Below are 27,019 nucleotides of genomic sequence, written 5' to 3' on the forward strand. Positions count from 1 at the left end.
TTTTTCAAGGTCAAACAGAGTCTCCGCACCTGCTGAGGGTGCTAAATTAGGGCATCTTAGAGATGCAAATCACTGATAACATCATCTTTAGGAAAACTGCAGCTTTCATGGGAGATTTAAGTGCTAAGTAATTTCTTCCCCAAGTACTCTCCCACCATCATATCAGACTAGGTGAGGGTGAGACTCAAATGTTTTATGGTAAAACACCAAGATCAAGTTACAGATTAAGTGTGGAATTATTCACATTGTAGACTAATGAAGTTTAAGCCTAAAAAGCTACACAAATTTCCATATTTGACCCCTCTGTCAAGTCCTCTTCCAGCATAATCACCACCCAACTTAATCCTAAAGGGGCACTCAGCCACCTTTCTCATCCCATCTTCACCTCATTAGGACACACTATCAGAGACACCACAATCAAGCCTCTCTAACCTCACCTTACTCAAACTATTCCTTCCTCATCCCTTCCCAACCTCTGCAGCCCCACAACTCCTCTGGCCCAATCCCTCACCATAGAGCTCAATCCTTTCCAGTTTCCACCTCTGCAGCCCTATGCCTCCCCCATGCCCTCAGCCCAAACCCTTCCTCGCCTCCCCCATGCCCTCACCCCAAACCCTTCCTCGCCTCCCCCATGCCCTCAGCCCAAACCCTTCCTCGCCTCCCCCATGCCCTCACCCCAAACCCTTCCTCGCCTCCCCCATGCCCTCACCCCAAACCCTTCCTCGCCTCCCCCATGCCCTCAGCCCAAACCCTTCCTCGCCTCCCCCATGCCCTCACCCCAAACCCTTCCTCGCCTCCCCCAGCCCCTCACCCCAAACCCTTCCTCGCCTCCCCCAGCCCCTCACCCCAAACCCTTCCTCGCCTCCCCCATGCCCTCACCCCAAACCCTTCCTCGCCTCCCCCATGCCCTCACCCCAAACCCTTCCTCGCCTCCCCCATGCCCTCACCCCAAACCCTTCCTCGCCTCCCCCATGCCCTCACCCCAAACCCTTCCTCGCCTCCCCCATGCCCTCAGCCCAAACCCTTCCTCGCCTCCCCCATGCCCTCACCCCAAACCCTTCCTCGCCTCCCCCAGCCCCTCACCCCAAACCCTTCCTCGCCTCCCCCAGCCCCTCACCCCAAACCCTTCCTCGCCTCCCCCATGCCCTCACCCCAAACCCTTCCTCGCCTCCCCCATGCCCTCACCCCAAACCCTTCCTCGCCTCCCCCATGCCCTCACCCCAAACCCTTCCTCGCCTCCCCCATGCCCTCACCCCAAACCCTTCCTCGCCTCCCCCAGCCCCTCACCCCAAACCCTTCCTCGCCTCCCCCAGCCCCTCAGCCCAAACCCTTCCTCGCCTCCCCCAGCCCCTCACCCCAAACCCTTCCTCGCCTCCCCCAGCCCCTCACCCCAAACCCTTCCTCGCCTCCCCCAGCCCCTCACCCCAAACCCTTCCTCGCCTTCCCCAGCCCCTCACCCCAAACCTCGCCAACCGCTCCTTACCTTCACGCCCCCCTCCACCTCTCTACACCTCAGCCGCCCCCCCCTCCCCCTCCCCCGAAGCCCCTCGCCCACCGGCCCCCTTACCTGCCCCCGGGTCTCCCCCTGCACCCGGGACCTGCTCCGTGCGGCGGGGGAGGCGGCGGTGCCGGGAGGTTGCCGCGGCGGCCGGCGGGGAGGGTGGGGGGGGGGAGGGGGAAGGAGAAGGAGGAGGAAGAGGAGGAGGGAGGGGTGAGGTCACTCACGGCGGCACGAGCGCGGCGGGCGACACCGGGCACCGGCGGCCGCTTTATACCGGGCTCCTCGGAAACCGTCTCTCGCTTCCGCTTCCGCCCCCCCTCCCCGCGCCGGGGGTCATGAATATGCAATGAGGGGGGCGTGGTCTGGAGGGGAGGGGGGTTAGGGGCGGTGGCGGGCGGGGGGGGCGTTGCTAGGGCGACGGGCGGGCGGGCTACGGGGGCGACCGGGCATCCCCCCAGGGCGCTGCCACCTGAGGGGAGGCGAGGCGAGGCGGGGAGGGCAGCGGGCGGCTGCCGGGGGCCGGTCAGGTGTAGCGGCCGTTCCCGCTGTCCGGGGTGTGTGTGGGGGGGAAGGACGAGCCCGCCGGCACCTCTCTCGGGGCCGAAGGGGAGCTCCTGGGCGGAAAGGGAGCCCCTTTCCGCTCCGGAGGGCGGTTGGAGGCAGCCACCTGATCTGTCCCCACCGACTTTGCGCACGTTTTCCACAGAAACTCGGCGGCGACGTGGCGCTGAGCCCCCTCTCCCCGTCCGAAAAAGTTGTGTCAAGTACAGCTCCAAACTAACAACTCGGAAAGTGCAGGAATGGACGCTTTTCCCTACCTGAGATACCCCAAACGCGTTGGCCCGAAATTACCAAAATTTTCCTTCGTCTTGAGGAAAAAAAACACCTTTTCCTCAGGTTTGGCCACACGCGAGGTCCCACCCTGCCTCCCCACCTCGCCTCTGCTGAGGCCGCGAGCCGACTCTCCGCACATCCAGCCCAGCGCTTCAACGGGGTGTGCCGTGCCAGGCAACCATCGCGTTCATCGCGTCTACAATGGACAACGCTCGGTATACAACGTGCAGCGACCTCCAGGAAATTACAACGCTTCGGTCCTGACTGCAGCCACGGTCCTGCTGCATTGTAAGCACCCCCTGCAAACTTGCCATGAAAGACTGCATTTTTTTTAGCTCAGACGTGTGGGGTTTTATTCCCAATTACTTACGTCTCCTAGCCTTAATTGTGCTGACAGCGTTGGGCAGGGTAGCGTAATATTTAATTTTCATTACTTACATAAACTGGGGATGCATAAAGTAGTCTGTGAGTGGCATGTAAAAATGCACATTACGTTACTTAAGTGTAATTGTTTTCTGTTTCTTGACACGCCGTTAACTGTATATTCCAAAACAATTTTTTATTATTGTGAACTTCTTTCTCTGCAGCTCATGAATAAATAAACCACGAAGCATACCAGACTTAAGAAAAAGGAAAACCACAGAAGGCAAAATGGAAGAACTGTAGACGTCTATGCACTATTAAAAAGCAATATGAATCTTGAGTCTAACAAAAATACTACAATTGCAAGCCCTAAAGAAACAAACAAAAAAAGGCATTAGTCTTTTATTCTAGAATGCTATTATCAATATGCATTTATTTTTAGGCTAATTCAGACCAAGGACTGAAAAGGGTGCATGACCACAGTCATGTACAACTCACTAAATTAACCATCCTCTGATGAGGATTCCCAAAGTCTATTCAAAGAATGATGGGGTTTTTTTACATACTACTGATGTTTACAAATATTGTAATGATATTGCTAGCTTTTTGGAAAAAAAAAAAAAAAAAAAGTGGCAAAATAATTCTCTTAATTATCCAAATGGTAAAGATAGAGTTACCATACCGACAATAGCCCAGTGTAACACCTACTCTTGACAGTAAAACAACATCCATTGTATCACAACTGAATGTATGTAGTATAGCTTAATAAAACATTAAAGTTTGTTCCACAGAAGAAACAAAATATACCTATATTTATAGTAGTAGAAAAGTCTAATGACTTGTGGTAACAGAAAAGATTTTAGTGGAAATTATATGAGACTCTGAAATCACAACTGAAACACAACTGAAATCACTGAGAAGAGATCTCAGGATGTGGGTGTAGTTACAACTTCCAAAATGTGCTTCTTGTTATCCGTAGATTTGTGGCAGCCTGGGCTACCTGATGTTTTGACACCTCACTTTAAAGTAACTGAAAAAGATTACTATTTTTTTGTCCTTTTGTTGCCTGCTGTTGTGGTGAAGCATGGTCCTTACCTCACCGTGACATTTTAGACCTGTTCTGGCAATGTCCAGACGTGTCCAGACGTGTCCAGACTTGTCCAGATATTTCTCCATTGTATTTCTTCATGTGATTTTAGCTTGATAGTTGTTAACTGTCGGCCCTTAGCTGAGCCTAGAGTCAGAAAGGGTAATTTTCCATAAACCAAACATTTTAGTTTAAAAAATCCAATTTTTTATAATGAGAGTGAGGGGGTGGAAAACATAAATCCAAGGAAACAGATCCACCTTTTCCCTCTGAGGTTCTTACTCAACTCCAAATATTTAACCCATAATAAATAAACGCATCCTCAAGTCTTGGCAGGGGAGAAATGAGTGTCAGTCAAGAGACTAATGTGCTGTCCAGACGTGTGCTGTGTTTGCCTGGGAGAGGGACTGATGTTTGTGGGACTGGGAGAAAAGCCCCTAAACTGTGGTTGGGAGTGAGGTTGGAGACACGCTTTGATTCCTAGCTTTCGTGAGGGTCAACCTTTAGCAGGTCTCCCCTTGGCAGGGTGGTGTTTGTCAGTCCTGTTCCTTGGTGCGTCCCTAGGCAACGTGTAGCGAGAGCTTTCCCTAACGAAAGCATTCAGAAGTCGCCTTAAAATCTCTCTGTGACTCTTATTATGCATGTTTCCATTTTGTGAGTCACGTAGTTGGAGAAACCCCCAAGGTACTGATCCCTCACTTATCCTTGCTTCCACTGGTTTGTTTGGCATGCAGTACCAAGGACTTTAAAAAAAAAATAAATCTACGGGACCTCTGAACACTGGAGAGCAATATCCTGCTCTAAAGGCCTTGCCCTTTGTCTTGGCATAGAAATCAGAGCAAGGGGTCTTCCCTATTTAATGAGATATGTTAATTAACCAGACGGCAGGATCATCAACAAGCTGCCTGAGTTCTCCCTACTCCATTTCACAGGTACTTGGCTTACAAAATTGTTATGAAAATTTACCATCCAGCCAAGCCAAACAAACAACACCCCCAATGTTATTTTACATGCGTGTCAAAAGAAATAACTTGCCGCAGGCAAAGCGGGTGAAGGAATTTTACAAGGCTGCGTCTGATCCTCCCTCTCCCCTCCCTCAGACAGTTAAAGAAATGTTTGTATGATGAAAGGGGTAAGGGAGCAGAGGACAGCTGGTTAGGAATTAATGAAATGTTTGAGCATTATCATGCGATAATGGATTTAGCTGACTGTTTGCCAGTGTTCAGATGTAGTGTGAATTGCTTTATATGAAACGCAGGGATTCCTAGATTATCCAAACCTCATGAGACTGTTGCTGTTCCTAAACCCTTGAAACTGTGACTTTAAAAAAAAGGTAGTTCTTCATCGGGATGGACAAAAGCCCATGGGATTGTTTTGACTTGCTTTCAGACTTAATGATGTTTGACACAGCCAACTCTTAGAGGTGTCTCCTAATGGGGAGTGGCCATGGGTTTGGGAAGCCTGAGGCTAGACTTGAAGCAAATCTGAGAACCCATAAGCCCAGGTGAGGTCTCCCAACCAGGACATTTGTAAACAGGACATGAAAAATGAGTCTCAACTTTTGCACATTTCGCCTGTAACTTATCCCCAGGGTATCTCTCACAAAGGGTGAGATATCTGATGGGAAACCTATGCTCTGGGCTTGAAACTGCTGTCTATCCTTCTTCCCATCTTCCCCCAGTATATGCTGTCATTAAGCTGGAACTTTAATGGCTGTGTAAAATGGCCAATGTCCCTTGATGCTTCCCGTCTGCCCCCCCCCTCCCCCCCCCAAAAAAAACCCCAAAACATTGGGATGCTTCTGGTTTCTGCCTGCCAGATGAGAGCTGTAGACTTGCTGCAAGCCAACCAAAGATATTTTGTCTGGACACAGACAAGTCTTAAGAAGGCCTTATGGACAGCAGGATACTGTGTGTGAGTTTGTGACTGGGACCCAGACAGGCAGATCTGCTGGTCAATTTAGGTTGCCTGTGGTAGCCAAAATTGACTTTGAATTCTGAGAGCCAAATGGCTTCAGGCAGGACCTGCAGATATGGAGTGTGACAGCCTTTTGCCTTGTCTCGTGCCCAAAGTTTACCTCTCTGCAGCCAGTTGGCTTGTGTCACCCTAGAGCAATGTCAACAGTCCTAAGCAAACAGGGTTGGTGCAGGTGTAGGGTCTCTTTGCCTTTCCCCTGGGCTGAAACCTGGAGTAAAAGCAGTAGCTATACCTTCCCACACCATCCCCATATGGAAAAGAAATAGCTCATGGTGGAGACTCAAGCTGACAGTGGTTATGTTTGCAAGATGCTAATACAGACTGTAAGATGCGTTTGCTGCTGCTGCCACTTGTGAGGTCTCATCATGAGTTAATGCCTTGAAGAATGACAGTTCCCTATCATTATTTTCCTGGTTTGCACAGCTAAAAAGTGGTATTAACAGCTGCAAAAATTATCCCGCCTCTTGAATTTATGTGGTCTATAATTATCCTCACAATAAAACTGTGAGGAATTAAGCTCCAGCGCAGTTTATAGTTGACAAGGGATGACTTGACAGGCCTTCAAGAACTGTGGCTTTCAGTCCACACTTAAAGTGCCAAAAGCAGTTAAAATGCTGGTAGACAGCATTTGAGAACAGCAGGGCTTGTTCATTTCAGTCACTTCTTCCCTTGCAATAGAGAGACCAGAACCTCTTTTTTTTTATGCTATTTACTCTTTCTGTTTCTCTCCGCTTGGCCAATGAGTTGAGATTAGTCACTTTTTCTTCTGAGCTGCCTCATCCTAAACCATGACTATGATGTTTATGAGGTTTCCATTGCTGCACAGGGATATTTGTACTTTGGTCTCTCTGTTTTTACTCAAAGTCAAATTGAAAAATGGATACATATTCATCGTATTGGGTTTGCAAAGAACCAAAATCCTGAACCAAAGCCTGAAGTACAGGAGGCTGTTTAAGTCTGAGATGATTTTCAAGTGACTTCATTCACTTTAGCCTTACCCTGGTGAAAGCTGGCCAGTATTATTGCCAATTTAGACTGGTGAATACAGAAAAAAGACCAGTTAGTTTTCTGGCTGTACAGGCTCCTGCAGCCGTCGGAAAGCCGACTTTACTGAAGTTTCACTGGAGAGATCTTGGTTCCTTAATGCTTTCTCATAACAACACAACATTTCATGGATTAATTCATAGATGATAACCAGTTGGGCTAGTCCAGTGCAGAATAAAATATCGTATTTTATCTGGTCCCAACACAAATGTTTAGTCTATAGCTCTCGACACTGAAACATGACTTCTAGTTAACTGCGCATTTATCCCTATTCACACTGCCTTCTTGTTTTGCAGCCTTTTAGCTACAGCTGGATTCAAACTATGCAGGTGTTACTGGGCACGTCTGTTTTGATCACCCAGGCGGGACCTGAAGCCTCTATAGCCTTGCTGGAGGACTTGATTTACTCTTTGCTCTGCTAAGGCCTGTTACAACTACGTGTTGTGATTTATCTCATCTCTCCCCTTGCCTAATCGGTCACATACCTAATCAATGTTTGCAATATTCTGGGTCCCAGCATAGACAGGATTTCAAATTGTTTAGCCCTGTGTCATCAAAACTGCATCTGCAAAACCAGCAGCGTTCCCTGTATTTTTGGAAAATTCTAGGAAACAACTCAGAAGGAGCTACACCTAAGCTAGTGACTTCTGCAGCTATGACTCAGTGTTAGCAGAGGTCCATGAGCAGTCACAAAAATAGACACTGTTGTGCTGACTATTTTCAGGGTTTTTTTTACATTCCCTTGAAAACATGAGTAACACTCACCTGGGTGATGGAAAAGTGAGTTGGATTGGCACTGGTTGGCAATGGGATGGAAAATTAGTATGTAAAGAACCTAATGATTAAGATAAGAAAAACAATGTTAAGTCTTAGGTAAAGCCAAGTTTTATAGCCCTCGAGCTTTTAATTGTGAAATTGTTGGCTCTCATTTTGTTTCTGAAATAGAAATCTATTTAAATGACTTAAGCAACCCAAGTTTCAAGAATAACCACGAGCAGACTGTTGTTGTAGTTGTGACCGAGAAACTGAAATTAATTGGGCAAATACTTTTTATTCTAATTGCTTGAATTTCCAAACACAACCAAACAACTGCAGACCCCAAAGTGTTTTGTATGAAAGTAATTTTAAACTTTGAGGAAAAAATAAAATGCATTTACAAAGTCCAAAGTTGATTGGGGTGGAAATAAAAATCTCCAGCAAAATACTGAGATTTTTTTAGGGTTCTTTTAATTGCTCCCCCCAATAAGATTTGGATGAAAACTGACAAATTCAGGTTTTGGAATTAACTTAGAACAGTTGTGTTCAACAAATTTTCCCTTTTCCTAGAACTGAATTATCAGCCCAGTCATCAGTTTTCATGCAGTGTTTGATTTGGGGAATTCCCTCTACCTGAAGCACAATGTGGATACTGCACACTGCTGTTCTTGGGGTCTAGTTTCACTTCACAGCTAAAATGATTTAAAAGCTAGTTTCTCCCCAAAGGAGAAACTTTTCCTTTTTCATCTCCCGATTGTATATGCTCAGGATGAGTCAGTTCATCTATCTGATTTGGTGGGAAACCCTACATAAAAAAACGGAGTAGTTTTCTGCTGGATAAACCACATTGACTCATGTGACAGTCCTAAACCTTGTTTCAGCTTGCAGAGGCTGGCAGATAATGGTCAGGCCCTTTCACATAATATTGTCTCTCCCAGGGTATCATAGAATCATAGAATCGTAGAATGGTTTGGGTTGGAAGGGACCTTTAAAGGTCATCTAGTCCAACCCCCCTGCCATGAGCAGGGACACCTTCAACTAGATCAGGTTGCTCAGAGCCCCGTCCAACCTGACCTTGAATGTTTCCAGGGAAAACCGTGGCAACCACCTCTCTGGGCAACCTGTTCCAGTGTTTCACCACCCTCACCATAAAAAATTTCTTCCTTAGATCTAGTCTAGATCTGGCCTCTTTTAGTTTAAATCCATTACCCCTTGTCCAACAGACCCTACTAAAAAGTTTGTCCCCATCTTTCTTGTAAACCCCCTTTAAGGCTGCAATAAGGTCTCCCCTTCTCTCCCTTCTCTTCTCCAGGCTGAACAATCCCAACGCTCTCAGCCTTTCTTCACAGGAGAGGTGCTCCAGCCCTCTGATCATTTTTGTGGCCTCCTCTGCATCTGCTCCAACAGGACCATGTCTTTCCTGCGCTGAGGACTCCAGAGCTGGATGCAGTACTCAAGGGTAAGTCACCCTCCAGTTCTCACTTCTGACTTCTATAAAACCAGCTGCACTTTCCAGTTCCTTCTCAAGCAATTTCATAATCTTCCTCAAACACTTCCCAGATCTTCCCAGGGCTACAACTCAGCCTGCTGGAGGGGGACCCAGTGGTGGCACTGCTCTTTTGTAGAGCCATGTGTGTGAACACTGTGCCAACAGCAAAGAAACCTGGAACATAATAGAGACGTGCTTTCCTGCTGCTTTTCTCACTTGGACAATCCTATCGGTTCAGCAGCTTCTTTCCTTACTTATAAAGGGAGCCTGGCGACTAAGCTCCTAAGTACCTCAAAGACCCAGGGCTGCTTTGGTAGGACCAGAAGTTCTGTATTAAAGTTTTTTTTTTCTCCTATTATTAGTGAATAAAATGCAGCAGGGAATATTTTCTGAATATGCCAGAATAGGAAGATATCCTTTCTCCTTGAATGGGTCTCAGCCCATTTTTCTGGACTGGCAGTGCATTTATGCTGGGTGCAGATGGATGCTCTGCGTAAGGATGTCTTAGCACTGACCTGGGCTGGAGCACAGAAGGACAACAGAAGCTCAGAAGGTGACTATTTGGACATTATTTACACCCTTGAGAAGAGACTCAAGAGGTTATGGCTTAAGATAAAGAACTTAATAAAACTGAGAGGAGAGAAAGTTCCTAGCAATGAGGTTATTTGGGAGGTTTAACAAGCTCCCCAGGGAAGCACTGTTGCTGCAGAGAACTTTGAGAAGAGACCAGAAGAAATGTTTTGGGGAGTTTGGATTTTTCCTGTCAAGTAATCAGTTGTATTTCTGCCAAAAAAAGGCCCACCCCAGTCCCAATTAAACAAGAACTGGCCTGAATGGATTGCTCCAAATTTGAATGAAATATTTTTTTTCCAGCTGGCAAAAGTTTCATGTATTTTCCTCACTCTTTTTTTTCCCCTGTTAGTGGTTTTGGTCAGACCAGAAGCATATGTTGCAGAATCTGCCAGAAAAAACATTTTCACAATTGATATTTTCTTAAATGCCTTTCAAAAATTGCCAGTCAGTGCCCTTGGAGACAGAAATCCTCTCTTCAACAATACAACAGGTACAGAGCAGACATCAGCCACATCCCATTTTTCTTATCATCTATCAGACCTGAACTGGAGACCTGCTGGTGTTGGCTCTGTAGTTCACTCTGTTTTTCACCTCCCTTCTGAGATGCCCAACAAGGCCATGATGTTGCCTTTAGAGGTTTATTTTTTGACCCTTGAAGAGCAACAGTGTTCTCCACGACCTCTCAGTGTAGTCTGGTGAGGCTGTGGTTGGAGTGTGGCTGGAGAAATTCAGAAGAGTATTTGAGGACTGTGGGACATTGAACTGAGCTGAAATTTATTTTGTTTCCTCCTAAAAGAAAGTCCTGGAAATCACCTGTCAGATGGCCTGGTCCTTTCGTATTGATCTTCAATCACCCTGCTGCAGAAACTCTTTTGAGAGGGGCAACTGTGTTTTGCAGGGGATATCAGCTTTATGTCATCCCTTCTGGCTTGTTTTGAACTTCACTTCCCAGAAATGAGAGATGCTGCTGCACTGCTTCTCTTTCACTCCATTCCCCCCACCCTACTCTGCTTACTGCTAATGAAGTATTCCCCCAAACTTTTTCTTCCTACAGGTCTGTGCCTTGCTAATGACTTCAACCAGAAGTTTTCTTGTGGTTTAAGCAGATACAAGGTCTCTCCACAAAGTGGATTTACTCATACCAAATACCACAAAATCCATATTCCAGATGAGCCACTTGCAAATATCCTCCTCTAAGCACTTATTTTAACAAACTTGAAGCATTTCATCCACTCTGTGATTTTGGTCTCCCTTTGAAATGCAGCTGAAGCCAAGATGTTTAAAAGTTGTCAGGAAAGGGGGCATACTGTTGGCCCAACCTCACATCCTTAGAAAACTGGCATAAAATTCAGAGACGGGGACAAGCCTATAAATTGGAGTCCCCAGTATTTCCACAGCTTTGAGGCAGAGCCTGCATTTGCACACCTGGCGCTGTGTTTTGCCCCAGCCTTCTGAGCTCCATCTGCATTCTGCACTTGAAGCCAGCCCCTGGAAAACTTACAGCTGCTCAGACCTTTGCTTTCAATCTGTACGTGACAAAAAATACAGAGTTGGTTGTAGCAGACCTCTGGCAACCATGCTCTTAATGACAGGAAGAAAGTGAAGCTGTTCAGCTGATCCATGACCATTTCCAACTCAGCCTGCGATATAGTATTTGAACTGCAAAAAGCTTCCAAAAGATTTCATGCATTGCAGGGATGGATATTCCACCACCCATCTCACTGGCAGTTTGCATGATTTACCTTTTTATAGATCAGAAATAGTGTGCAGGTGCAGAAATTCCCATTATTTTCAGAGTACAAGATAGGGGGTGTGTGGGGTATGTGTGTGTATGTTTTTTCCATTCATTGACTTTACTTTCTCTCTAATGACCTATGAGTATCTCTTGTCTCTGGAATTGAGTGTTGTTTGCTTGTTCACAGTTTCCTTTCCTTCCGTTATCCAGCAAAGAAAGTTTGCTTAAGTGGCTTTTGTGAACTCTTTCAAGATCCCCACAAGGATGATACAGGAAACAGAGAGTTTCCTTTCTATACAAACTTCTGGGTGTTCCCATAATAGCCTGAAATTTATCTTGCATTCAACAGCCTGCAATTGGACAAAAAATTAATGAACTGTCAAGGGATCAGGCAAAACACAAGTAACATATCAGAAAGAGGAGAGCTTGCAATAAAAAAGAATCCTCCACTTACATAGCACCTTTTATCCCATGTTGCCAAACTCTTTCCTTTTTATGTTTCCAATTACTTTACAAGTTGGCCATGCTTTGACCATTCAGCCTGAAATTTTCCATAATTGCTCCCTGCCTCAAGTTGAATACATTTTTTGGAGAGAAGGGGGAAAAGTTGCACAAAAAAACCTCTCTTAAAAAGGTCCAGTCATATTTCACTGAGATTAAAGCTAAATAATTAATTTTATGAATGTTTAAGCTTTCTCCCTCTTTATTTTGAAGAGCGCTTGTGCACCGCAGGAGGCTGGAACAGGAATGAGACACTTGGCACAGAAGCAGTGCTGGGGATCAGTCTGTTGCCGTCTCTGTGAAAATGCATTTGGATTTGTCCAAATAATAAACTGCAGACAAACATCTATTTGAATGTATTAGAGGCAGGCTTGCACCTCATTTTTTATGTCTTCTGACTGCCGCGCCCGTAGTTTCTGCAGCCCCCTAAACACAGCCCCCATAAGCAGAACATCTGGACAGGGCACCAACAAAATGGATTCTCATCTTTCACGATTTCACCCTGGGTGACCTGGCACAGTGGGTGAGATCTGGGAGGATTGTAGTACTGGGAGGGAGGGCAGGGCCTGTGTTGAAAGCTGACAAGGTAGAAATATGAGTCATTAAAAGGCAAAGACCAAACAGTAAAGAAACAATTACTTACATATTTAAAAAAAAAAAAAAAAAAAGAATCAGATCTGGAAGGCACGTTCGCCTGGTGGTTGACACTCCCTACAAAAGCACTGTGTTATTGCAGAAGTCTCCCATGAGATGAATAAACTTTGCCAGGAATAATCACAGATCTGGAATCATGTAATTGCTCAACTAAATGCAGGCAGAGAACAGATAGGGAACCTGTGCTTTTCTTTTCCTGCCCACTTCCTTGATTTCAGGGCTGTGCAGTGCTCAGGAGCGCTGTGGCTTATATTGGCCAGAGCAGTCAGGACACCAGAAAAAAAAAGCTTCTTAGCAACAGCTTCACAGCATCTGTTGTTTTTAACTCCATTCATAAAAGCAGTTAGCTGTGCTGTAGTGAGGCAGGCCGGTACGCTTAGCATACTCATGTCTGCAAGAGGCAGAAAGCTCTTGACTTGCTTTGAGCCGAGCTCCGGCAGAATTCATACCCTCCCAGCACTAATCTAGCAATAAAAAAAGTCACTTTAAGCCACTTCAGACTCTAGTGCTCCCATTAGTATTCTCCGGTTATGGAGATCAAAGGACTACAAAGGGCAGTGCAGTGAGGGGAACGAGAAGATGCAGACCAACAGCTTTGCCTTCTCTCTTAGAGGGGTTTGGTCCATTTTCTCAAGCAGCAGAGACCAAATTTGGGGAGCAGATGCTGTGGCAGCATGGCTTGGACACTTCAGCCACACACTGGCACTCCTTCGTCATGGGAGTCTGGGCATTGCATCAGACAGTGTTAATGGCAGGGCTGTGGTGCCTTTATTTTAGCAATAGTTCACGGCTAACCAAAAATCAGATACTTAATCTGCTGTAGCCTGGAATGGCAAGTCCATATGCAGAACAACCCATATCTGTGTGGCCACAGGCAGGAGCTGATGTGAAAATTGTTTGGGTAATAGCAATTAGTACAGCAAAAGTTTTTATTAATTTTCTAAAATGGCTTGGGGAAATTAATTTTTTTTTTTAAACTAAAACCCCAACATTTGTCACTTTTAAAATCAAAAGCCTCATGTTTACTAATAAAGTGTTGTCCTTAGTGATGAGAACCTATATTTTATTCAAGCCAAAAATTTCCTGTGAAACAGTACTATTTAAAAGAGTCTCTGAGAAAAAGTAAAGAGGTTCTGCTATAAAACCTCACGATGCAGAGAAAGAAACTGAGGAGGATGGTTGATCTGGGACTTCACATACTTGGAAGGTTTGGAAACAAGAGTGTGGTGGAGCTCCAGTGTGTTTGCCTTGTAGAAGGGAAGGTTAAAAGGGATTTGATCAGTCCCCAGAAATACCTGCAGCAGAAGAAGGTGCCAGCTTTGAGCAGGCTGCTAATCTATTTAGGCAAAGCGCTACAACAGCTATTTGCTAGAGACAGAAACAAGAGATGTTCCCGCTGGAAATAAAGATCAGAGGTTAATTAACTATAGGAACATCCTACCGAGGAAGCCATCCTGTGAATTCCTATATGACAGCTCGGGGGCATTACCATGAGATGTTTTAGGTGTCCAACTAAGCTGTTTGCCACGTTGTCGTGGAGATAACCTGCTTTTCTGCTTGTTACAGAGGGATGCCAGGGCTCCTGCCTCAGTTACCCAAACCTGAGCCAGGGCTGTGAACATGTCCTGGGTGCCTGCTGGAGGACTGTGCCCTACTTTTGTGTTCCTCAGTGAAAGAGCCACCTCAAGTCTCTGGAAAAAAGCAAAACAAGGACGAATTTGTGCACTTCCACTACTCTGTTTTCATTTACAGCCAAATTCTGCCAAACTTTGAGTGTCTATTTAAAACTTCTATTTCCTCCCCACTGGCCTGTTTCCGTGCTGGGGTGCGTGTTCCCTTTTTTTTTTTCTTCTTTTAATAACGGTTTTGCAGTTGTTTCACAGTCCACCTGATGATATACTCATCACTCCGGATACAACAGGACTCTGAGCTGAGCACAGCCTATGTGCAAACATTGCTACGTGAGGTTTTGGAGCCTGCCTCACGTCTAGGGGAGAAGGCAGAAGACTGTGACAGACTTTTCCTTGGCTGCGATACTATGGCTCGGCCTGTAACTGGTGGCTGTGGAAAATGAATTGATGGGCCCTGTTTCCGAGGCATAGCCAGCAAGGTCACGGTTTTGAGGCTGTAAGGGCAGAGCCTTTTCCTACTTGCAGGCAAGTACACATGCCAACTTTGCTTGTCCCTTCTTCGGTTGTCACCAGATCGCTGTTATACGAGCACACTGTGGGTGGGGGAATGCCCTGGCTGCTCTGAGCACAGTGCCATTGGCTGCCCAGCCTGTTTTCTTGCATGGTAAATCTATGAATACAGCCTGACAATTGCTTGAGGTGTAACTTAAACCCACTCTTCAGAGACACAGCTCCTGGCTGTACCCTTCTTGTTCCTTGCGATGCTGAGCAAAGAAGTTTGTTTAAACCAGCCTTGAAGACAGCATTGTCCCATGTAGCAGTGTGCAGGGAGGTACATGATGCTGCATCTCTGCTGAGGGGATGGGCTTCTTTTAGCTGCCCTTCTGCATCTGCTTGGTGGTCAGCCCAGTGGAATGGAGACAATTTGCATGCAAGGAAATGAATTTTTCCCAGGCACAGGAGCCAGAGCTGATTCCTTTTGGACATGGAGGGCTTGGCATACATTGAGCCCTGTCCCTGGGCAGTTTAATCTCGCCAGCCAGAAACCTGTATGGATTTACACTTCCATATGCAACTGTTTGATAATCACGTTGCCATGGCTACATTTGAATCTTGCAATAAATGTGTAATTTCACACATTTACATCAAAAGGAACTCCAAGACATACAACTGCGTAACAAAGCAAGCTGATCTCTCTCCATAAGCACTTTCCATTTTAACACCATATTATTGTACTCATTGGGGTTTTTTTGGAGGGGGGGGGTGAGGGCTATAGGGCAGGTTTGACTGCCTGGAGGTCAAGTTCTTGAGATCTTTTCTACACTAAGGCTTCCCCAATTCTGGCATCAGGGCAGTTGCCCTGCTGGAGTCTAAGCAGCCATTTCCAGGGCAGCACTGGTTCAGTAGCCACTCCTGCTGCCAGTCTGCCTGGGAACTGCAGAGTACTGAGATCTTTTGTAATTAAAAAAAGACAAAGTTGACGACAAGGTCCTGGTGTGCCCAAAATGCAGGGAGGACTGAGAAAGATGCCCACCTCTCTTCCCAGTTTGGTGCCTTCATCCCCTTTTCAGCCCAGTCCTCTCATATCTTTCCTCCCTGGCTCCTTGTCTCCTCTCTTCCACCCTCTGCCATCAGGACTGCTCCTTACCTCACCAGCCACCTTGGCCCAGTCTCTTTGCCCCGCTGCCTCCAGGCTACCTGCCCATCTGTCCCTGAGGTGCCTTCTCCCAAGTGCTTTCCTACTTCTGATGTCTCCTTGTCCCACAAACACCCTCCCTTAATCCCATGGGCAGCTCTTGTCTTGGTCCTTGCCTTCTTCTCTGCCTCTGACAAGAGGCAATGGGCAAATAAGGGTTATTTTGAGAGGGGCAGGTAGCATGGGTAGCAGAGAAGAGGCTGTACCCAGGGTACAACTTCAACCAGCAGCAGCTGAATGCAGTGGTGGATGGCAGAGATGCACCCACTGAGCATCAGATCTAGAGAGAAGTTTGCATCCAGACTCTATCCCTGCTGATTTAAACACATTTTTCAGGAACTCATAACTTGGACAGTTCTGCCTTTGGTTTTATTCCCTATAGCAACGGCAGCTGGAACAGTGTCAGCACCAAGGCAGGGCTGCAGCTGGGCTCCTCCTTGCTCAGAAGCAAAGAGGTGCTGGAGAGTCTTTAGCACTAACAGAATACGGGCAAAGCAAACATTTCACCTCATTCTATGAATTTACTGTTGTGTAGAGAGGAAATTTGACTGAGATGGGTGCCCAATACTGACAATTTCTGTGTGAGAAACTGGAAAAGTAAAAAATATTGGAAAAGCTTAAGATCTTTTTTTTTTTCTTTCCAGTTGTTTATACAATTGGAAAAGTTAAGTAAGCCTAATTATTGAGGTTATTGGTTTTAATGAGTCACCACCTTGCTATTATTATTCCTGGTTTCTGTTGCCATAGGACGAGAAGCTGCAGCTGGGCTAAGCTGTGCTACACAACAAACCCTTACGTTTGCTATTCCAAGATTGAGACATAGGAAAATGGGTGGGCTCAGACAAACAGGAACATGGGGAAGGTTTGCCAGTATGTTGTGTGGCAACCTGACCACTGTGCAGATACTGGGGGCAAAGATGGGTTTCTACCAGGGACTGGAGGGGTAGGGCTGTCATGGGGTTGATTTTTGGATGTTTCCAAGTAGTCCTTCCAAAGACGTGGTAGAAGGTACAAGGAGGTTGGCCACAGAGGTTGCCATCGTGGATTGGTTGTTGGTGGGAATGGTGGTGGTCAGAGAAGTCACAGGGCTTTGGGAGTGAAGACCTGAGTTTGATGTTATAGGAAGGGACGAGCCAGTAGAGGGATACAGACTGGGAAGCAAGACAAAAGGGAGAGGTTAGAAGAAAAATCTCTATGGAAGCACCCTGAATGGGTAAGAGCGAAGCATGATCAGGGCGCATGGAAGGTACTTCAGTAATAGAGGAAGGAAGAGGTATGCAAGAGATTTACCTGCAGGGCTGGAGAAGCTGGGCTTGAAAAAATCCACAAGGTTTAACTGCAACCTAAATTCATGGACCTTGAAAGAGAGGTATGAGGTGGCATTCAGAAGCTGTGTCTGCATGGCAGATAACACATCGTGTTGCCCACTGTGTTTTTGGAAGATCTAGGGAGAATGCTTCGGAGGAAAGGGATGTCAAAAACTCTGTTTTATCCAGGCTGAGCTTTAGATAATAATTAGACATCCATGAGATGTCTTGTCACCCGGGATGATTGCTTTGAACTGGCCTTTCTGTACTGAGAGCCAAAACAAGCCTGCAGGAGGACTTGGGATCTCACTGGAGGAGAGTGTGCTTATGCATGTGTTAGCATGTGCGCTAACTCTTATCTCCTGTTCAGATCAGGTGGCACCACGAGCCCACGAGGTGGAGGCAGGAACATGCTAACCCGCAGTGTTTCATTGATTGGTTTCAATTGATCAGTTGTGTAGAAACAAAGCAAATGAAGTTTCTGGTCTCTTGAATGTTGTAGAGGGTGTCGGGTTTGCTTACAGCAAGTTCGTCTCTTCCAGCTGATCCTGCACTTTCGGTTCTCTCTCCAGGGTGGCAGAGAAAAGTATTTTTTGAGATGCCCAGCTGGCCTCAGAAACAAAACGGAAGATCTGCTAGAAAAATGTACTATCAGACAGATTTTCTTTCCTTCTCAAATGCATACAAGCACATCTACTAAAAATGCCACGGGAGCAGACATGGGAGGGTTATGCACAGAAGTGAGCTGCCCCATGAATGTGAGAGTCATCCTTGAGCCATTGTGTTTTCTCCAGCACAGTCCCTCCCTGTTAGCCTGACTAGAAGAGCAGCACAGTCTTTCCTCTTCCAGTCTGCTGACCCACGTACCCTGGTGTCCAAAGCCTGGGGAAATGCTCACCTTTCTCTCTATGCATGGGTAAAGTGCGCCTCTCCTTTTCACAGCTCCCAAAATCTGGCCTTTCTTGCTCAATTATCCATTTCCCAATACTTCCCAGAGCTTGAATGCTGGACTCCACCAAGGCTCCAGAGAAAGATTAGTATGGACTTCTGTTGGCCATGGATGACCTTCATTCTCTTTTGCATTTATTCCTCCTAGAGTAACTCGGAGGAGAAGGAAGGGGAGGGTAAGCTACAGCTAAATCCTGTTCTTGGATCTCCCTTCAGCCAGTGAAGCATGAGCTGTGTGCCTAAATGAACCCAAAAGGCACCGTGGTGTGAGGCACATCACATCCAAGCAAGACGTGGTGGCCTCTTCCCAAGTGCCTGAGCCGCCACACGCTCCGGCCATGCTCCAGCAGGCAGCACAGTCCAGGGACTCTGGGGACAGTGGCAGGGCTACTGCCAAGGCACCGAGCTCCCCTCCGGGCAACTGAAAGATGGCAAAAATGCAGGTCATGAATGCTGTCTGGAGCGAGTGACCTGGATGTGTCTGCCCAGACTTCATACAAAGAGGCAACGTGGTCCCGGCTCCGTTGCTCGCAGGGCTTTGTGCCGGAGGCTGAAGCGGATACCATACAACGTGTGGAGAGCCACAGCTCTTGCCCAGTCGCAGAAGAGGCTACTGTTCTCCGTGGTACCCAGCGCAGCTCTGTGAACCCGTCTGCACAATAGACTTGTCAAAATGGATGCCAAGAGCATCCAGCCTCTCTGCCATTAATGCCAAAGCTTCTTGATAGCAGGCTGCTCTGCAGCCTAATGCAGCTCACTAAGGGGGAAATTCAGATGCTTAGGATGTTCAGATGAGACCTGCATAATAAATTAGCAGTTGTCAATGTTTTTTCAGTCTTGGGGCCACTTAATTTTTGGACATAAGCATGCCAAGCCCTGCTTGTGCTGCACCGCTGTTGTGGTTTTCATAGGTCACTCAAGCAAAGTTAAGCTGTGTTTTCCTTTGTGTGTTTATCATTGTTTTCTCTGTTGGCTTGTGCATGTGAGAATTGTTATCTGAAACTCCCTTTCCTCCCTTCCAAAGCACAATGAATCCTCTGGCAGCGGCGAGTGGCCCACAGACCACAAACTGAGAAGAACCTGGCTCATCTTCTCCCTCTCCTAACAGGTATTTGCGTGATGCTCATGAACACAGGAATCAAACACAGGAGTCCCCAGCTAATGACACAGTCCTGATCCCAGCCAGAAGCTGCTCTTGTGCCAGATAATTAGCTAAGAATTATCTCAAACACCCTGAAATAGGTCTGACAGGACAAGTACAGGAGACCTGGAAGGTTATTCACTCTCCCTCCAGCATTTCACAGGGACGGGCTCAATCCACCTTTGCATGATAATAGGAACTGCTGCTTCTCTCCCTTGTAAAACTGTATGATGAAACAATTTTCCCTAGGCATTTGCCACTTCTGAGCATTATTTAGTGCATCACATTACAAATAAAGGAAAATGCTTAATTTCTCGTCAAATTTTTGTTTGGAGCTCAAGTTTTATACCCCCCCCATCCTTTTTTGGCAGGTTAAAATTAATGGACTTCTCAAGGTGATCAAGATCAAGGAAGAACTAGAATATCAGTCTTCGACTGAATGAGACAACACAGGGGAAATTTTCGTTAGATCATCTTGGATAAATACCTTTTTTAACCTGCTTTTCAAATCAGGCCAATGTACAGGGTACCAAGAGGCAGACTAGCGGGAGAGGCAGTGCTGCTTTTGCTTTCTTCTGCCTCCTGCATACAGAAATGAGGGACTTAATGAGATTGCAAGCTTGGATCAAAAAGGAGGGGATGCCAAAGAGCAGAGCTGCTCCCCTAGAAACATCCCTCCAGCTCTCCCATGTGGGAAGGGAGAGACACTGGCCATTTCATTCTCTTAGTTAGGAACAAAGAGCACACGTCCATCACTCACCACTAACCAATAAGTACACTTAATCTGTCTGGTGATACATCCTGGCTGCCCCAAGGTACTGTTACGCAGTGAAAGTTGATGAATTGCATCAAATAATGCCTTAAAAACTTCCTGTTTTCATAGTAGCACAAACTCCAGGTCAGGGTGGGCACAGGCTGCGGTGGGCCAGAATTGTGTGGGATGTCACCCTTGACTTTACAGACACTATCGCTTTTCCATCCATGTCCCTTTTTTACCACCAAGAATTCAGCTAATTTAGCAAAGTATCACGGACACCAATAGCTAGTGCCAGTGTTGAAGGATCAACGCCGCTCCTGCAGTACAACCCGCTGCATGCAAACTGGGAAGAGTCAATGTGCCCTTCATGGGAAGGCTGTTGCAGTGATGAGAAGACGAAGTACGTGTTATTAGACTGGTATATATGTGCCAGGTTGATGGCTTCAGATTTCGGCGGAAAGGTGGAGTCTTGTCTGACTTCAGCAGAACTGGTCACATGAAATGGTTTAGTGCTGGATTTTGTGTCTGTGAGGATACACCGCTCAGACTCCGTGCTCACCAGCATAGAGACACTAAGTGATACGTGAGAGCCGTCCCACCCCTTACAATTAGGAAAAAAAAAAAAAAGCTGGCATGAGATGGTAAATGCTGCCATGTGGTGTTCAAGGAAAACCTGTTTGCGTGGGATGTGCTGGAAAAATTGCTCAAGAATGGTGCATTCTCATAAAAAAATATCTGGCTGCTGTTCAGGTCAGTGTTTTTGTATTGGAGCTGCAGGCTACGTGGTTGCTTCAACATACGTGTGCAGCCGCTGGCAAGGTGTTTGCTTTGCGTGTGATCTAATCGGACTTGCTCTGGGGTGTTGGAGGTCTTTGCCCTCACCTAGTTTTGGGTCTGGATCCGTCTTCTCAGAGCAGGTTGCACTGATACACGACTTCATGGCAGAGGGAGGCACCCTGTGGATGTCAGTCCAGGAGAACAGCTCAGCCAGGATCAGTTTGCTAGTGATGCTTGGTCCCTTCGTGGTGGGAAGGTGGGAGGGCTAACATGCTATACCCAGTTCAAACGCAGATTATAACTTCATTTCCGATCAAAGCAGTGACCATGCTTCAGAGGTGGACGAAGAACTTCCTGGAGATCCAGATCGTGAATCAGCATTAGGTGCTGGAGGAAATAAATGACAGGAATGCCCAGTTGTTAGCTGGAGCCTCCTTCCAACCCCCGCTTGGCAAACTGTCAACAAGCTGTGAAGGCACAGCCCTCACTCCATCTCCTTTTCCACCTTAGGTGAAGGTAGAAGACATCTGGAAGGTCTTCTGCAAGCCAGAGAGCTGTAAGCCTTCCCTCATGGACTGTTCTTGCTCTCCTACCACCAGACTTCCAGCCTTTCTGACAATAGCGAGGTTGTTCTATGCTCAGTTCTTGTAATCTTCAAGACTAGAAACACACAACTCCCACCAAAGTCTGCAGCAGTCAGCCCCTGTGGTTTCACGGGGTGAGGTTTAATAGGCATGTTTTAATATGGTTGCTCGGTACAGAGGGCCTTTTGTCCTCAACAGCATTAAAGAAAATAATACAGACTATAAATTTAGTGCAAAAACTGTAGTGAAAGAAAATGAAGTAGCGATCCATAGCAGACTGCTGCTTCTGCAGAGGAAGTGCCCTCACACTGCTGAATAGTTTGGTTATGATCAGTCCTGAAACAGCCACTGGGAATTAGAACAGAGTAAAGTTATGTAGGAGGAAGGTTGTGCTTTAGGTTCCTTGTGCTACTGCTTTTAAAAAATCAGCCTTCATAGCAACTGCTCTTTTCCCTCTGGAAGGAGAGCTCGAGCAGAGTTTGCAGTGTGAAGTTTGATAGAGAAATGGGGAAGGAGCAAAGGTCCCTTTTCTCGCAAGCACACAAAATCTCTCATTTGTGGCTTTGTGCATTCGCTGGCGAGCACAGACAGTGATGAGTTAGTGTAGGCAGCAGTCCCTGCCATCACACGCGTATGTACTTACATACCTTCACCCCCTCCACACCCCAGGAACTGTCCCAGCACACACAAATGCCATCTTTCCCCTTTGATCCCTGGTCGCCTCCTCTCCAGGAGGATTCGCTGCTATTTGCCCTCCTTTCCGATCTCCATCCTGTCCAAATCAACACCGCCAAGTCTCCCTCCTTGGCATTTTCACCACGTCACTCCAGCTGGAGTTGCTTATCAACTCGGACCTCACGTCCTTGCTGCAACCACACAGAAAGTCCCCTGGTAGCACTGGGCATTTGACACCAGCTTTTGAGAAACAGGCACCAGTTTTAGCTATGAGATGCCCAAGACCGTGAGCACTGAAAGCATCAGGAATGATCATCATGTTAAACCCAGCTGGGGCTGTCTTTTTAAAAGCACAGCCCTGCGTAATACCTGTCATCGCAACTACAGTAATACGATGAATGCAAAGTCAGACTCGGGGTATAACAAACAGTTCAAGCCTCCTCACCCCAAACACAGACACACATATGCACCCACCCACAAAACTGGGGCGTTAAAAAACTCCCCTGCGATTGAGCCGTTTTGCTTGCACAAACAGCATTTCTGGAAAGGCCTGGCATTCAGACGGCAGGCAAGACAGCTGGCTGCAGCAATGCCCATCATCGTGGCGTCTGGGCTTTGCAAAACAGGCTCTGTCTTTGAAAATCTTTTGAAAAAAATGTTGAAAAATCTTTTGAAAATTTTTTGAAAATCTAAGCTAAGGTCTCTCCCCTCCTGACTATGTCAGAAGGTAAATCATACTGCACCATGTTCCCTTGGCTTGAGATTATTGTATCATTTCGAAACACCAGCCTGGTCTGGTAATTCTGCATCTTACCCAGTCTCCCAGGCTGCCTCCTTTAGCTGCCAGCAAACATCCTCTTCCCCAATTAACCTGACCAAAACGAGCTGCAGCAGAATCCGCATAATTGCTCTTCTTGCTCCAAACAACACGATTTACAAAGGGGACATTTCCTGCAGTAGCCAGACCTGCAATATTCATTATTCTTAAGCTAGGGGTTGCTGCGGTATCTTTATTCTCAGATACCGCCTTTAATCTCACATACTGCCTTTAGCAGCACCCACTGGCTGCAGCAATCCCGCAACATGCCCTCTTTCCATCCTCTCCCAGGCAAGCAAGGCAAGAGGCTCCAGAGAGAGAGCCGGCAGAGCAGGGGTGTTTTTCGGCAGTCACCCGGCAAGAGCTGCATCCCCCCTTGGAGACAGGCATGCAACTTCCACCTGCACTGGCACGCGTGGAGCACTCACGTTGGCGGCAGCGTGGATCCCTTTGAACAGCTTAGCTGCGATTCATTTTTAACCCCGGCCAGCGGATCTAAGCTGCTCTCCCCAGGGCTGAAACGGAGGTGCCTGCGTGACACCGAGGCATCCAGACGCCGGCTCGCCAGCTGACATGTCAAAGCAATGTCGTAGTTAGCAAATATATCAACAAACCAACCGACCAACCGAGCAGCCCACACATCGGTGCAAACAGCTCGCTCTGCGGTGTGTGGGATCTCTGCTACACGGGCAGGCAGCTCATGCCTCCGTCGCCGCTCTTGGCTTTGTGCAGCCCCGTCGAATTCAGTGTTGCTAGCTCGCGTTTTCTGCCGATGTTTAAAATAGCATCAGGAACGTTCCCTGTTGATTTCCTCAGCAGTGCTTGCTGAGCTATGCCGGGTACCACAGCTCTTGCAACCTGCCTCCATGCAGCACATCATTAAAAACATTTGCTTGCTTTCTCCCTCCAGGGGAGGTGGTGGGGAGAAAGCCCTGCAGACGTTTCTCGCCCAGCTACCAGCAAATCCCGACCTGAGCTAATTCTGCCACGGCTGAAAGCAGAGGATATTTGCAGTGCATGAAGCTGATTTGCTGACTTACCCTTCATCTCTCTCAAGAATGCCAGGTGAAGAAGCCGGCCTCTCGCTCAAGAAATAAACCACAAGAAGCCCGGCAGCAGCCACTGCAGAGCTTGCTCAGAAGTTCGCTCCCTCTGTCACAGTGTATGCAGCTTGCCAGGTATAGCCTGGATGAGAACACCCTGTGCTTTTCCCAAGATGAATGAGATCAGCACATATTCAGGCAAGGAAAAAAAGAAAAAATAAAAATCCCCTCCTAATATATGTGATGGTTTATGACCCAGAGGTAAAGCGTTGGTCTACAAGTTCCTCTGCTTTACAACTCAGGATTTTCTGGAGTGAATTTCTCAGGGAGAGGAAGTTTCTCTTCTACCTTTGGTGGTGTTAGATGCATGTTAAAAAGTAAGCAAATGGTATATCCACGGGGTAGGCAGGAACCCCGTCCTCAGCAGCATGAGATGGAGGGCAATTGAAGGGTACCATTATGAGCAGCAGAGATGCCTTTATAATGTGCACGCTGATGCTTTTTGACTCAGTACCTTGCTGTTATAGACTCCACATGGTTTAAGCAGATCCTGACTCCGCAGGTCCTGGCTCTTCTAAGCAAGGTTTTTCAGATTAAGCTCTCTTCCGCCTGGCTGCTTTGCAACTCCCCAGGTCGAAAAAGTGCCTTTCTGCTGCCAGGTCCTTCGCATCAAGCGTTTCTCAAGCCTCATCATCTGCCTGTCGGGGACGGGGGGTGTCGCTGTGCTGAAACTCTGGGGTGACAGGGAGGCAGGGAAGGGGCATGAGCTTCTTGGAGAACTCAGATGGGCTGCAACCTTTTGGTAGCAGGGAGTCAAACAGAGTCACGTACCTCTGGGGTCTCTGTCCTTGTGCTGGGGGGATCGTCTACTCTTTATTGCAAGGGGACCGTGGCATGGCCAGGAGTTTTAATGTCTGCCTTGGCCTTAGCTAATGGTTGGGAACCTGCGTGGCACAAGGATGTGGCAGTTTCCTTTAGTCTCAGCTAGGTGAAAAATGACCAAGTTAGAGGAAAAAGGGAGAGGTTAGATTATTTGCACAGGATCAGGCCCCAAGGCTTGTGTGGCTGGGAACTCAGCTCAGCTCTCTGAGTCTCTACCCATAGCTTTAGCCATGGCAAACCTCCTCCCTTTCGCTCTCCTGAAGCCCAGGGCTAGGAGTCACCTAGGTACTGACTTCTGCCACTGACTCTCTGTGTAACCTTGGGTGCATCCCTGCATCTCCCCAGCTCCTGCACAGCTTTTCCACGCAGGGAAGTGGGCTCCCTGCCTCCCACGCCTGGCCTCGTTCCCTGCTGACAGCCGAGACTGGGACGTGGGTTTTGATATGGCTGAGAAAGCCTGTGCGAATAGCCTTAATATGGCAGGCTGCGGGGAAAGCCTGGCTCCTTTTGGCTGGCACTTAAGCAGGATCCAGGAGGGGAGCGTGCTGTGCTCTCCTGTCACCATCCTGAAGGCCAGGTTTGTTCTCCTGCATTGGTAGGGCTTGTGGCTGGCTGCCAGCGGGACCCAGGGAAAGGTTTTTCCCACCTGTGCTCGAGGTCTGGCAGAGAGCCTCAGGCAGCTCGTTGCTTGTCCGAGCAAGTTGACTTCAGCTGTTGGATGTGCAGGGTGCCCCGCTGGTGGTGGGAGAGCCAGGGAATGAAGCAACCGTGCAGTGCCAGAGAAGATGGAGAAGAAAACCCCATTCAAGGGCAAGCTTTGCAAGAGTCCTGGGCTGGGGACATCTCCCCTGGGCCCAGGGACCTCTGAAGTCGCAGCAGGTCCTACGACGGCAGATGGATGGTGCTGCATGGGTCCCTTGGAGGTGTGGGCAATGGGGATGGTGGATCTCCTATCGCTTCTGCAGACCTGCCTCTGCCTTCGACCCACGAGGCAGCCATGGGCATGTTTGGAAGCTACATGCAAGACTGAACTAACCTACCTCAGATAGGTGCTTGGATTAATTAGTCAATACATGTTAAGTGCTGCAAAGATGTGAGGCTTCGCTTAATTGTTAAGTAACTCAATCATCAGTGGCTGCGTGGGTTGCCTGAGGCAGACAGTGCATGAATCAGCCAGTATCTGGCAAGTGCAAGGTAAGGAGGGAGAAAACTTTCCAAGGCTGGGTGACAGGACAGTGGCTTGGTTAGGGGACAGCAGCAATTACTGAGGTCGCTGGGACTGGAAGCATTAGAAATACCTACAAGAGAGGTCAGATCCTGCACAGAGCAGCCTGCTCTGAGGGGAGCAGGGCTCTCTTAGGCGATGGAGGGGAAGGCAATGAATTCATAGCAGAAAGAGCTAAAAAGACCATGAGGAACAACTCTGAGCTCTTCAGGCTTGTTATGGCCAAGCCACTCTGAAAGAGGTGGGTTTAGGACTGAACTGAAATGCTTTAGGGGATGTGGGACTGATTTGGGTAAAATGGGGAGTACTTACATGCCCTGGACTCACCTGTCCTCCCTGCAGGAACTGACCCCATGTTATAGGCTTGGGTGGGTCATGAAGCTGCTGACAAGGGACCAGCTTGCACCCTGCAGGTCAGTTCTCCGTGCAGCGATACAAGCTGAGAGGCCAAGGGCTCCCAACAGCAACATTGGTGCAGTACGGTCCATCCACCAGCCTGAGACATCTCTTCTCCTGCCACCACACAGCGTGACCCATCACTCGGGGATGGGTTTCAGGCCTGGACCCATGTCCTTGTTTCTGTGTTACTAGATTCCAGCTTTCGCAGTCTCTCCATTTGCCCCTAGCCTTCCTGCTCAGCTTTGCCCTCTGCTTCTCTCCATGTGAGAGCTACCTGCATATGCCATTGACTCTGCTCCCCGAGACCTCTGCACAAGCGGAGGAATGGCCTCAGGGTCACCTACGGTTTTCTCCACCTTCTTGTGAATAAGTGTCCCCCCTGAAAGTGATACTCACTCATACTGAGGCTTTAATCCCAGGGTTAAACCCTGTGTAGAGGTGACTTCCAGCCATCTACGACCACGGCTCCTCCAGCCAGGTAAGACGGGGGACTTTTTGGCACTGTGCCTCATCCACAGACACGTTCCCAGGGCTTTCTGTGAGACTGGATCTGAGAAGGACCTACCTGCCTGGCATCTGTCTGGCTGGAAAAAGCTTCTGAGCTCTGCCCTGGTGAAACATTC

General features: G+C 47.6%; 1 protein-coding gene across 4 annotated transcripts in view; it reads right to left on the minus strand.

The window, feature by feature from the left end:
• Window positions 1–24,000, minus strand: part of SLC45A4 (solute carrier family 45 member 4) — a 90,376-nt gene extending 66,376 nt beyond the window's left edge. For 3 of the 4 annotated variants that reach the window (XM_049819769.1, XM_049819736.1, XM_049819758.1), the window contains exon 1: window positions 1,568–1,793. The gene's annotated coding sequence lies outside the window, so the exon portion shown is untranslated. Of the gene's footprint in view, window positions 1–1,567; window positions 1,794–23,887 lie in introns of those variants that run through there. The other variant, XM_049819743.1, reaches the window with a different exon arrangement.
• Between the last annotated feature and the right edge of the window lie 3,019 nt (window positions 24,001–27,019).

Source organism: Accipiter gentilis, chromosome 2, assembly GCF_929443795.1.
Source record: "Accipiter gentilis chromosome 2, bAccGen1.1, whole genome shotgun sequence".
Taxonomy (NCBI): domain Eukaryota; kingdom Metazoa; phylum Chordata; class Aves; order Accipitriformes; family Accipitridae; genus Astur; species Astur gentilis.